This window comes from Sus scrofa, chromosome 8 (assembly GCF_054392235.1).
Source record: "Sus scrofa isolate SSC_HxYL_T2T_F1_AM1 chromosome 8, Sscrofa_HxYL_maternal_Yorkshire_Landrace_v2.0, whole genome shotgun sequence".
NCBI lineage: Eukaryota > Metazoa > Chordata > Mammalia > Artiodactyla > Suidae > Sus > Sus scrofa.
The window spans coordinates 28779308-28792116 of NC_139390.1; the positions used below are offsets into that span (position 1 = coordinate 28779308).

At 38.2% G+C, this 12809-nt stretch overlaps 2 protein-coding genes across 3 annotated transcripts in view; one reads left to right on the forward strand and one right to left on the reverse strand.

Annotated features, from left to right (window-relative positions):
• The window catches only part of NWD2 (NACHT and WD repeat domain containing 2), a 204325-nt gene that overhangs the window by 46930 nt on the left and 144586 nt on the right, over positions 1–12809 (forward strand). The window lies entirely within an intron of this gene.
• LOC146400381 (uncharacterized) overlaps positions 1721–12809 on the reverse strand; it is a 164571-nt gene continuing 153482 nt past the window's right edge. The window contains exon 8 of the mRNA XM_084971729.1: positions 1721–5778. The gene's annotated coding sequence lies outside the window, so the exon portion shown is untranslated. The remainder of the gene's footprint in view (positions 5779–12809) is intronic.

A 12809-nucleotide genomic window follows, 5' to 3' on the forward strand; every position in this document is an offset into this window, starting at 1 on the left:
AGATTTTCTTCCACGTCTAATCAGGGGGTGGACTGAATTTTTTTCAATCTTGGAACTGTGTATGACTTTGGATACTATCTTGGACTCCATATAATTGAACACCCCCCCACACACACAATACTTCATTTTATCAGTAAGAAACAGACACCTACTTAAGCTAGTCATTGACAGAACTCAAATTTAGTTCTTGGATCTCCTTTTCCAGCTAACTTTATAGCACATTATTTAACGTTTAAGGAAGTAGAGTTTTTTTTTTTTTTATTTTGTAGGGTTTCTTTTAGTGGTCTTTGATATGTGTTCCATGTAGTTCAGTAGCTTTTTGTTATTTTTCCATAGCTCTGAAATCATTAGAAAAAAAAATAGGGATGCTAAAACAAATTTGTAAATAATTATCTGAGAGTTTCTCCTATATTTTGAAATATGATTTAATTGGCTAATCTCTAAGACCTCTGGTAATGTTCAATATAATAATATATTTATAGTAATATATAAGAGATCAATAAAGCCATCCTGATTTATAATTTTCATAAGTACCCAAGAATCAAATGAAAAATATACTTTGGCATTTTCACAAATTCATTTTTATTGTATTAAATGATTTGCTATCCACATGATGGATGCTATCGCCTAACTTAATTTTCTGTGGGAAAGTACGTTTTGGTTTCATTTGGACTAGATAGTATTTTCAAAATTATCTTTAGTTAACAACATATTTTTTAATTTAGGATTCTAATATATTTTAACTTCATGTCACTCTGTTGAAAGTTGTGGGTTTTTTCTTTTTTTTCTGTTTTGTTTTTTGGGGTTTTGTTTGTTTGTTTTTAGGGCCACGCCACAGCATGTGGAGGTTCCCAGGCTAGGGGTTGAATCAGAGCTGAAGCTGCTGGCCTATAGCACAGCCACAGCAATGTGGGATCTGAGCCATGTCTGTGACCTATACCATAGCTCATGGCCAGGTCCTTAACCCACTGAGTGAGGCCAGGGATTGAACCTATATCTTTATGGGTACTAGTCAGATTCATTTCCACTGAGCCACGATGGGAACTCTGACTCTGTTGAAAGTTTTATGCAAACTTTATAGTAAGCTGATTTTTTCCATCAAAAATTTTAATGCGGAAAATTCTTTCCTCTTTAATGCTCAGAAAATAGGATATTCTTTTTAGCGGTGTCACTATTTACAACAGTCAAGTAATAGAAGTTTAAAAAAACTACCTTATCAGGAATTCCCATTGTGGCTCAGTGGGTTAAGAACTGGACAAGTATCTATGAGGATGCAGGTTTGATCCCTGACCTCGCTCAGTGGGTTAAGGATCCAGTATTGCAGCAAGCTGTAGTGTAGGCCGCAGATGAAGCTCAGATCTCATGTTGCTGTGGCTGTGGAGTAGGCTGGCAGCTGCAGCTCCAATTCAGCCCCTAGCCTGGGAACTTCCATATGCCCCAGGTGCAGCCATTAAAAAAAGAGAGAAAATAAAAAACTGAAAAGTTACTTTATCAAACCTGTGCTGAACAAAATTTCACTCTGATTTTTTGAAGACTTATCAGGTATATGTGAGGATTTTGAAGCAGCCTTTTGTTAGAATCATGACATCAACTGGTCTTAGGCCGTATGTATGGAGGCAAATCAATTAAATCCAATAGAAATATGCAGAGGACAATTTTCTGTATTAGTTGATGAAACAATAGGCTATAGCATCACAGAGCACCATTTAACACATAATGGTTATTTTTTTATTTTGTAAATTTTATTGGGATATAGTTGACTTACAAAGTTGTATTAATTTCAGGCATACAGCAAAGTAAATCTGTTATACATATATATATACATATATTCATTTTCAGACTCTGTAGGTTATACAGTACTTAGTAAATTTCCCTGTGCTATACAGTGGGTCCTCGTTACCCACCTATTTTATATATAGTAGTATGTATGTATCAATCCCAACCCCCTAATTTATCCCTCCCCAACAACACTTACCCTTTGGTAAACATAAGTTTGGTTTTGAAATCTTTTGAGTCTGTTTCTGTTTTGTAAATTCTATTGAATAATTTCTATTAGATTCCATATATTAGTGATCTCATACAATATTGGTCTTTCTCTGTCTGATTACCTCACTTAGTATGATAATTTTTATGTCCATTCATGTTGCTGCAAATGGCACTATTTCATATTTTTTATGGCTGAATAATATTTTATTGTATACATGTACCACATCTTCTTTATCCAATCCTCTGTTAATGGACATTTAGGTTGCTTCTATGCCTTAGCTATTATAAATAGTGCTTCAGTGAACACTGGGGTCCATGTATCTTTTCAAACTATGGTCTTCTGTGGATATATGCCCAGGAGTGGGATTGCTGAATCCTATGCTAGTTCTATATTTAGTTTTTCAAGGAACCTCCATACTGTTCTCCAAAGTGGTTGCACAAGCTAAATTCCCACCAACAGTGTAGTGGGTTCCCTTTCTCCAGGCACTTAGTATTTATGGACTTTTCAATGATGGCCATTCTGACTGGTGTGAGATGATATCTCATATAGTTTTGATTTGCATTTCTCTAATATTTAGAGATGTTGAGCATCTTCTCGTGTTTTTTGGCCGTCTATCTGTCTTTGGAGAAATGGCTGTTTAGATCTTCTATTTTTTAATTGGGTTGCTTTATGAGGTATTTGTATATTTTGAAGATTAATCCTGTCAGTTGCTTTGTTTGCCAAGATTTTCTCCCATTCTGTTTTGTCTTTTCTTTTTGTTAGTGGTTTCCTTTGCTGTGCAAAAGCTTTTAAGTTTAATTGTGTCCCATTTGTTTATTTTTGTTTTTATTTTCATGATTCTAGGTGGTGGAGTCAAAAAGATTGCTGCAATTTATGTCGAAGAGTGTTCTGCCTATGTTTTCCTCTAGGGGTTTTATAGAATCCGATCGAACATTTAGGTCTTTAACCCATTTTGAGTTTAGTTTTGTGTATGGTGTCAGGGAGTTTCTAATTTCATTCTTTTACATGTAGCTGTCATAATGGTTATTTTTCCAATAAAACTTTTATTGACATCTGTAAGAAAAATTCTTAACTTTCAAGTATGATTGCTAATGCATCCTTTTATGTCCTGTTGTGTTTTATCTAGCATCAGCTTTAGAGTCTCTTTTGCTTAGCACCTGTGTTAACAGTAACTACAATGATGATGAAATCCTCAAGATAGCCTAGTGTTGAAATATCTTCCAAATTATACATGCACTTACTGGGTCAGTTTTTCCCTACTGTCAGAGTTGGAGAAGTACATTTACTTTTTCCTGCCATGGTACACTACTGTGAATAAGTCCTTACATTCTGGAACATGAAAGTAGCTTCCTAAGGTACCTACTTAGATTAATTTTAGTTCGTGTTGAGCTTGGTATGCACATGGACAATTACATAGGGTAGAAAGGATAATAATCAGGATCAGTGTTGTGGGCAGTGGAAAGAATGTGGGTGTTGGACTGTGTAGCCCGCATTAAACTATGCATTGTCCAGTGCAACCTGTGTGCACTTGGGCAAGTTCCTTAGCAACTTTGAGTTTCCTCTAGTGTATGAAACAAAGATCACCATACCTATTTCAGGTGATTACTGTGAGGTTTAGTGAAACAATGTATGTCACAGAATCGGAGCAGTTACTGACGGGTCTTTATAAATGCTAGTTGAATATGAATCTTTTACTCCTTGTATGTTCACAAAGCTTAACGTGGCTTAATGACACTGAAAGAAAAAAATCAGTATAAAGAAGATAGATTTTCTAGTGTGAAATGTTTTATGTGGGTCCTTTATGTCAACAGGAATAAAGCCAGTGCAAGGAAAATTAATTTCACACATTAGCCTTCTGTAAATGCCTCCTGTTCCAGGATTGCTTTGGCCAGTATCACTTAACCCTAAGGTGAAAATGAATATAGCAAGAGGGAGAAACAGTTGTTAAATTTATTACAATAGCCAAGCTATCAAATTAAACATGTTATTTATAGTGTGTCTAATTGTCACCCTAATTTCTACATTAATTTTCCAGGCTAGCATGTGTGGAAATTTAATCAGCAACCCATTATTTCCATGGAGACTTAGTGGTTGTCTTCTAGAAGAGAATTCAGGCATCAGGATCTCTTCTGCCTCCCCTGGCAAAGTCCATATGCACAGCAGCAGGGTTCGTAGAAAAGTAGAAATTACTATAAGCTGCCCATTCGCTTTTGTTACACAAAACTTAACAACAGAACTGAATTCCTGGTTGGTTCTCATGTGCTTAACGGGAACCCAGCTATTTTAGGAACATAAAGGAACGGCATGATTATACTAGCGAATCATTTGTTATTTACATAAAACTGAGCTCTGGGGAAAAAAAGATCTATAAATTTGTGATGAATTATTTTTTAATATTTTGTTAATTCCGCATATGGTTTACATCAGTATTTTAGCTTCGGCTTATTTTCTCTTTAATCCCTGAGGTTTCCAATGACTTTTCATTTTGAATCTCTTAACCTCAAATTCAGGCTGGTGCCTAAATACTGATGGATTTGGGGACAGATACCTCCAACATGGTACCATTTTTCCAGTTTTACTTCCCCAGTTAGTAATCTAGCCTTAAGTGCTATAAACTGGAAATTTCCACATAACGTCAGTATTTTTTCATGAATCATCAGCAGCAATTCTCATTTGTAATATGCTTACGGTGCATATTTGCAGAGAAGCTCCATTTTTCAAAAATAAGCAATTTACTAAGAAATTAATATGTTGATTTAATTTGTCAGAAATTGCAATACTAGCACGTATTGTTTCCTGAATAAATAGGGTCATTTCATCCATTTTTTCCAGTATATTGTTTCATATAAAGGAATACTTCTGTAAATGGGTCTATTAAGAAAAATATTCTACTCAGGAGATGTGTTTTTATTTTGATAGTTACATTTGTCTTTCATTTTTTTCCTTCCTTTCCCCCTTAAGTGCATTCCAGAAAACTCCATATAGTCCATGGTTAATTGATGTCATTTGTACTCCCATTATAGTTTGTCAACTATTTTCCTTTAATTATAAAATTTTTAATTTTGAAAATGTCTAGACATGCAGAAAATGCACCATTCAGATTTAACCAGTGTTTTGCCATATAAGCTTTAGATTTTTTTTTTTTTAGGAAATTTTATGTATGGTGTTCCTGTTGTGGCTCAGAGGATTAAGGACCTGATGTTGTTTCTCTGTAGATACAGGTTTGATCCTTGGCCTCAGTGGGTCAGGGATCCAGCGTTGCCACAAGCTGCAGCATAGGTCACGGAGGCAGCTCTAAGGACAGCTGCTGCTTCCCTGAGCAACTCGAATCCAGTGTTGCTATGGCTGTTGTGTAGGCCACAGCTGCAGCTCTGATTTAACCCCTGGCTCAGGAACTGCCACATGCCACAGGTGTGGCAATAAAAATTAATAATAAATATTCATGACAATCCTACCTGCTGCTCTCTGCCCCCTTCCCTAGAGGTGGCAGAGCATGAGTTTGTATATGGTGTAATAATGTCTTAAAAGGTTGAAAGATTTAGGTGTTCTATGTACTGAAAATGATACATTCTGCCAGAGAATTGTAACATGAGTTAAGAAAATCAAAGGCATTGATTTTGTTCTATTTTGGAAGGCATGCTCATCCCCCACCACCACCACAATGAATTAAAAGTGGTCTCAGCTGAAGATGCTCTTATCGTAAGTGGATTGTCAGTCCAACCGGTTCACAGTGCTGCAGTCCATTTCATGTCCACGTGTGGTGTTATTTCCTTCAAAGGATGGTCTTAGGTCTGAAACAGAAACAGAACTACCGCTGTGTCTGCTGCTAACCCTTCACCGCACCACCCCCTTTCTCCACATCTTTGGAGGAATCCCCTTGAAATCTTGATGAAAATCTGAAATTCCTGAGTGTCATCTAGAATTGGCTGCATTGTTGTTTCAGAAAGAAGCAATTCTAAGAGGAAAAGAATCCCGGAGTTAAAAAATGACATGACCAAGTTTTGGATTAATTGGCTTATTAAAAAATGCAGCTCTGTCTAGTCTAGAACCCAAAGACCAAACCTGAAAGGATGGCAGCCAGGATTCCACCACCAACCTGTGACCAAAGGCCTGAATTTCACCGCCTACAGAGCCAGGATAGCTCAGGGCGTGCTACAGGGGTACCTGGACTCGGGAGCAGGCCTTTCCTCAGCAATTTAAAGATAACTAGTTTCACCTTTGTGTCATTTTGATTTTCTTGCACTATTTAATACCTTGTAATAAAATTGAGTTGCTGTAACAAAAATAATAGTCCAATTTAAGGATTGCTGCGAGTGTTTAAAAAACCAAAAAGAAATGCAACATATTGTTCATTTCCAAGATTATACAGGAAAAAAAAACCCACAGTGATTCAGCTGCTGCATTGAATTGCATGCTACTGCTGATAAAATCTCCATTACCTTTTTGTAAATTCAATTTTAATTACATCAGTCTAGTGGGCTCCATGCAGATATTTACTTTTAGTATAATGGATTTTTAAGGGAAAATGTTCCATGAAAGCATTGAGCATTGAATATTTCATTTGAAAGCAAGTGCTAAAAGTATTCTTACAACATTCAGTATTCATACTTTGGGGGAAAGTTATGTAAAAACATCTTTTTAAGGATTAAAAAAACTTTTACAGTGTTTAGCAATAAGTAATATTTAAAACTTCACACTAAAGATAATTAAAAAGTATTATTGATAAATGCATTACAGTAGGGATTACTGTACTAACACTTCGGCTTTGTTTTTTTTTTTTTTCCTGTGTGAATTTTATTAATGTTCTTCATATGGTGTGACATGGCTAAGATAGCTCACCCCTTTAGTGATGAGACAAGACATAAATATCCATAAATATATAATGATCAAGATATTTAAACATGTCTCAAAATAAAATTAAGGCACCACCCAAACATATACCTCAGGTGTAGTTAGCACATTAAACTGCTGGAACTGTCAATTCTTGAAAATATGGGAAAATTGTGTGCTGAGTCCTCAGACAGTGAATCACCTCTAACTGAATATCATATTGGTTAATCATCTTAACAGGATCATACAGCATTAAATTTAAAAGGTGTGTGTGTATTGCTAAAGACCAGACTTAATTATTCTCAAATATTTCAAAGGGCCTTGCTTTAGTACATTTGGTGACTTCTCCCCATAGCCCCACTAGTGAAGTGCATTCCCTTAGAAGATGCACTTCTAGTGCCAATTCTCAGGTGCTCCAAGATGCTTCAGAGAATGGGGGCCAGTGAGTCTCACCTGGCATACCTCCTGCCCCAAATGCCTATCCAAACTGGTATTAAGACACTGAGATGTCCTGACATATATGAAGATCCAAACTGCATTCTCTAAAATATCTATGTCTATTACAATATTACAGAGCCACAGTAATCAAGACAGTGTGGTCCTGGTACCAAAACAGACATACAGACCAAAGGAACAGAATAGAGAACCCTGAAACAAACCCATACACGTACAGTCAATTCATTTACAACAAAGGAGGCAAGAATATAAAATGGGGAAAAGACAGTCTTTTCAGCAAGTGCTGCTGGGAAACCTGGACAGCTGCATGCAAATCAATGAAACTGGAACACACCCTCACACCATGCACAAAAATAAACTCAAAATGGCTTAAAGACTTAAAGGTAAGACAAGACACCATCAAACTCTTAGAAGAGAACATAGGCAAAACATTCTCTGACATAAACGCTACAAATGTTTTCTAAAGTCAGTCTCCCAAAGCAACAGAAATAAAAGCAAAAATAAACCAATGGGACCTAATCAAACTGACAAGCTTTTGCACAGCAAAGGAAACCATAAAAAAAAAAAAAAAAAGACAGCTTACAGAATGGGAGAAAATAGTTTTGAATGATGCAACCTACAAGGGCTTAATCTCTAGAATATACAAGGAACTTATACAACTCAACAGCAAAAAAGCCAACAACCCAATTGAAGAATGGGCAAAAGACCTGAATAGACATTTCTCCAAGGAAGATATACAGATGGCCAACAAGCACCTGAAAAAATGCTCAACATCGATGATTATTAGAGAAATGCAAATCAAAACTACTATGAGGGGGAAAAAAACAACTATGAGGTACCACCTCACACCAGTCAGAATGGCCAAAATTAGTAAGTCCACAAATAACAAATGCTGGAGAGGGTGTGGGGAAAAGGGAACCCTTCTGCACTGTTTGTGGGAATGTAAGCTGGTACAACCACTATGGAAAACAGTATGGAGGTAACTTTGAAAACTAAATATAGAACTACCATATGATCCAGGAATCCCACTCTTGGGCATGTATCCAGACAAAACTCTACTTTAAAAAGACACGTGCACCTGCATGTTCATTGCAGCACTATTCACAATAGCCAAGACATGGAAATAAGCTAAATGTCTATAAACAGATGACTGGGTTAAGAAGATGTTGTATATATACACAACAGAATACTACTTATCCATAAAAAAGAACAAAATAATGCCATTTGCAGCAACATGGATGGAACTAGAGACTCTCCCACTAAGTGAAGTAAGTCGGAAAGAGAAAGACAAATACCGTATGATATCACTTATATCTGAAATCTAATATATGGCACAAATGAACCTTTCCACAGAAAAGAAAATCATGGACATGGAGAACAGTCTTGTGGGTGCCAAGGGAGAAGCGGAGGGAGTGGGATGGATTGGGAATTTGGAGTTAATAGATGCAAACTATTGCTTTTGGAATGGATAAGCAATGAGATCCTGCTGTGTAGCACTGGGAACTCTGGCTAGTTACTTATGATGGAGCATGATAATGTGAAAAAAAGGAATGTATATGTGTTGTGTGACTGGGTCACCTTGCCGTACAGTAGAAAAGTGACAGAACAGGGAGTTCCCGTCGTGGCGCAGTGGTTAACGAATCCGACTGGGAACCATGAGGTTGCGGGTTCGGTCCCTGCGCTTGCTCGGTGGGTTGACGATCCGGCGTTGCCGTGAGCTGTGGTGTAGGTTGCAGACGCGGCTCGGATCCCGCGTTGCTGTGGCTCTGGCATAGGCTGGTGGCTACAGCTCCGATTGGACCCCTAGCCTGGGAACCTCCATATGCCGCGGGAGCGGCCCAAAGAAATAGCAAAAAGACAAAAAAAAAAAAAAAAAAAAAATTGACAGAACACTGTAAACCAACTATAATGGAAAAAAATAAAAATCAGAAAGTATCTATGCCTATTAAACACGGCTTAAATCCATTTTTTTTTTCTTTTTAGGGTTGCACCTGTGGCATATGGAAGCTCCTGGGCTTGGAGTCGAATTGGCTTACCCCACAGCCACAGCAATGCCAGGTCTGAGCCGCATGTGTAACCTACACCACAGCTGATGGCAACACCGGATCCTTAATCCACTGAGGTAGGCCAGGAATTGAACCTGCATCCTCACGGACATCATATCAGGTTCTTAACCCGCAGAGCCACAACAGGAACTCCTCAAATCTCTTTAGGAAAGTGTTTTTTCAAGTGATCAGTTGCTACTGGTCAGTGTCCAGTCAGTTGGCACTGGGACTAAAGTTGGCACAGACGCTCCAGCAGAACAGTTTGCCCAAGCAAGTCAATACTGTTCTCAGTCTCCATGTGGAATCCGTCAAAATCAAGGTTTCTTCCTCATCCTCTCTTTCTGAAATCATACAAAAGAACACTTTTAACTTTTGAACACATACTCTCTTAGTTTGTAGGTATTTGGTTCACTGTCTGTCTTCCCAGTAGCTGTTATGCCACCTAACAGCAGGGCTGGGGGCCCATCTTTCTTTTCCTCTACGTGCTGCTGGACAGTGCTTTGCTCATGGCAAGGGGGCAGGACATATTGCTAATAATTTAGTTCTTTAGTGAATCCCTGTTTGTCCCTAAAAGCTTTATGGGAGCTCTTTTGATACCTGTTTGATGTCTTCAAGAAGAATTTAAGAACAGAAATGTCAATTTAAATATAATCTTCCTATCTGCAAATTGTTCATGAACATCAACTATGACATGCTAATGACATACTAATGTTTATCATTCTGTATTTCATATGTTGCCAAAATGGACTAACATTACATTACCTGCCTTTAAAATACATTGTTTTTATATATTTGTATCTTCAGTTTATTTTGTCACCAGATGGTGGATTGTATGTTTATTTCCAAGGTTGTGTAGTATAGGAAATTTATATAAGAATATTTACTTTTACTCATGATGTTAAGGGTTTAATGTGCTTTCTTATTAATGTGGAAGAAATCTTCATCAATAGTTATTACTACCAGTTCTGGCAAACCATGTATCATTGGCTAGTACTTAACAAACATTAAGGCTGGGATGCCATGCATTTAAAAAAAAAAAAAAAGATTCACGGAACCCAGAGGCCTGCCAGTGAACCTTCTAAACCAATCAAACGCACAGTAAAAGCATTATAGATGGATGTCAGAAGACAAGTCAAGAGTATTCATAAGTCACAGGCCATCTCTCCTCCCCCCGCGCCCCGACACCCTCATGGAGGGGAGGCTTTCTGTGCCCTCAGGTGAGGTCATATAATGGGAGGGGGACCACAGAGCTGACACTGTACAACAGGTGTGAGAGCCTCCAATTTTGTTGCCTTAACAATGGCCAGTGTCCCCAGGCCTCCCACACATCACTGAAAGTGTGTTTACAACAGTTTGGGAATGAATATTATGCTCTTAACAGTTTTAACTTTAGCACACCTTTAACTGGCAGCTGATGCTATGCAATTTCAGAGAAATTTTTGGTACCAAAGATCATTGCCTAGTATGGAATTCCCAGGACTATCTGCTTACTTGTAAAAACTAAGCCTCCCACCCTCAAGCCCCAGGTATTCACTCCCTGTTCTGTAGAACCTGTTTCATGCTGACTTTCCATAAGAAGCAACTAATTGAAAAGGACGTCTCAGGCCCCAGATGTCCATCTCACCTGTTGCTTATTCATAAGGTGGGAGCAGCAAACTAAGGTGGACAACGTTGGTGAAGAGGTGGCTTCTGCATCTATCTCCATGCTCTAGATAGTCCAGTGAAATTGACATGGCTTTGTGTATGACAGTTTTTTCCTGTGACTAAAAAATTTTCTTTTGATAGGTCTGATTATTTTTAAGGATCTGAGACCCGCTTTATGATTGATGAAATATATGGGAATCATTTAAGGCTCCAAAGAAAAATGTCAGCAAAAAATGAGTCATAGCATATTAGAATTGTACATAAAAGATCATCCAATCAGAGTGTCCCATAATGCTCCCATCCCAGTAAATGACCTGTACCCTGTGTTTGAGTATCTCCAACAGCATCTTTTAAAGCCGCCCGTTGGATGTGGAAAGCTCTGTCTAATCAAATCTGTTTCTCATTTTGGATTGAAAACCATCTCACTGAAATCATCCACTGCTTCTTACTCAGTGCATGTATTTTAATACCTTTGCCAGAACAAAAGGCAGTTTCACTCTGCGCCCCTTTCCTGATTCACTAGCCTCGGTTCTGCATTTCTTCATTAGAAGTATTTAATCCTCACTTGCGTTTCAGGTTAGGGATAAAATCTGGGTCTTCCTTTGCTCTGATTGTGGCTTCAATTATCTCTTCTGTGTTACCAAGAATGCCTGTAAACTTCTTCTCCTACTCTAATTTGGCTTTTATCTACTCCTGGATTTCCAAATGTATCTAAGGCATTTCTGGGACAACCTTCCAAACCTATAATGTCCTGAATTAAGTAGCATCTTCCCTCCTAGAACAGCTCCCCTGCCATAATTCATTTTATAGTTACTATCCATTTTCCTAGTCTTCCAGGTTGAAAGTATATTTCCTCAACTTTTTATTTTGATATACAGTCAGTCAATCCTCATTATTTACAGATTCCATATTTGTGAACTCATCCACTGGCTAAAAGTTCGTAACTCCCAAATCAATATACTCATGCTTTTGTGGTCTTTCGTGGACACGTGCAGATGGGAGAAACATTTGAGTTGCCCGATGTACACAGCTTCCTGCTGAGGTCAAAGAGGGTGACGCTGTGCTTTTTTATCTCTGCTTCGTACTCCAAACAAGTGTACTTTTCACAGTCTGTTTAGTGCCACACTTTCTACACTCTCTTTGGGTTTTGGGGGGGAGGGATTTTGCTATGTAAAGTGGTCCCAAAGTATGGTGCCAAAGTGAATGCACACAGTGTGTCTGAGCACAAAAGGGCTGCAAAGCGATTTAGGGAGAAAATCTGTGCACTAATAAGCTTTGTTCAGGCCTGAGTGTGGTGCTGATGGCCAATGTGACTGAATCAGTGATATATATTAAATAAGTGTCTTTAAGTAGAACACACATAAAACAGATTTTTATGGATTGGTTGAAAAAAATACTGTGACCAGAGGTTCATAAGAACCTAACTTTGTATCTCTCTTAGGAGCAAGTCTTCAGTGTTCCCTAATTCTGTGTTCACAGCAACTTCACATTATTGCAAACAATGAGAATGGGCTGCGATTTTATTTATTTATTTTGGTCTTTTTGTCTTTTCTAGAGCCGCACCCTCAGCATATGGAGGTTCCCAGGCTAGGGGTCTAATCAGAGCTGTAGCCACCGGCCTACACCACAGCCACAGCAACAGGGGATCCGAGCCGCGTCTGTGACCTACACCACAGCTCATGGTAATGCCAGATCCTTAACTCACTGAGCGAGGCCAGGGATCAAACCCACAACCTCATGGTTCCTAGTCGGATTCATTAACCACTGTGCCACGACGGGAACTCCCATCCTCTTTTCTCATGACTAAATAATATTCCATTAAGTGTCTGTCTATAGCTCTGTGATTT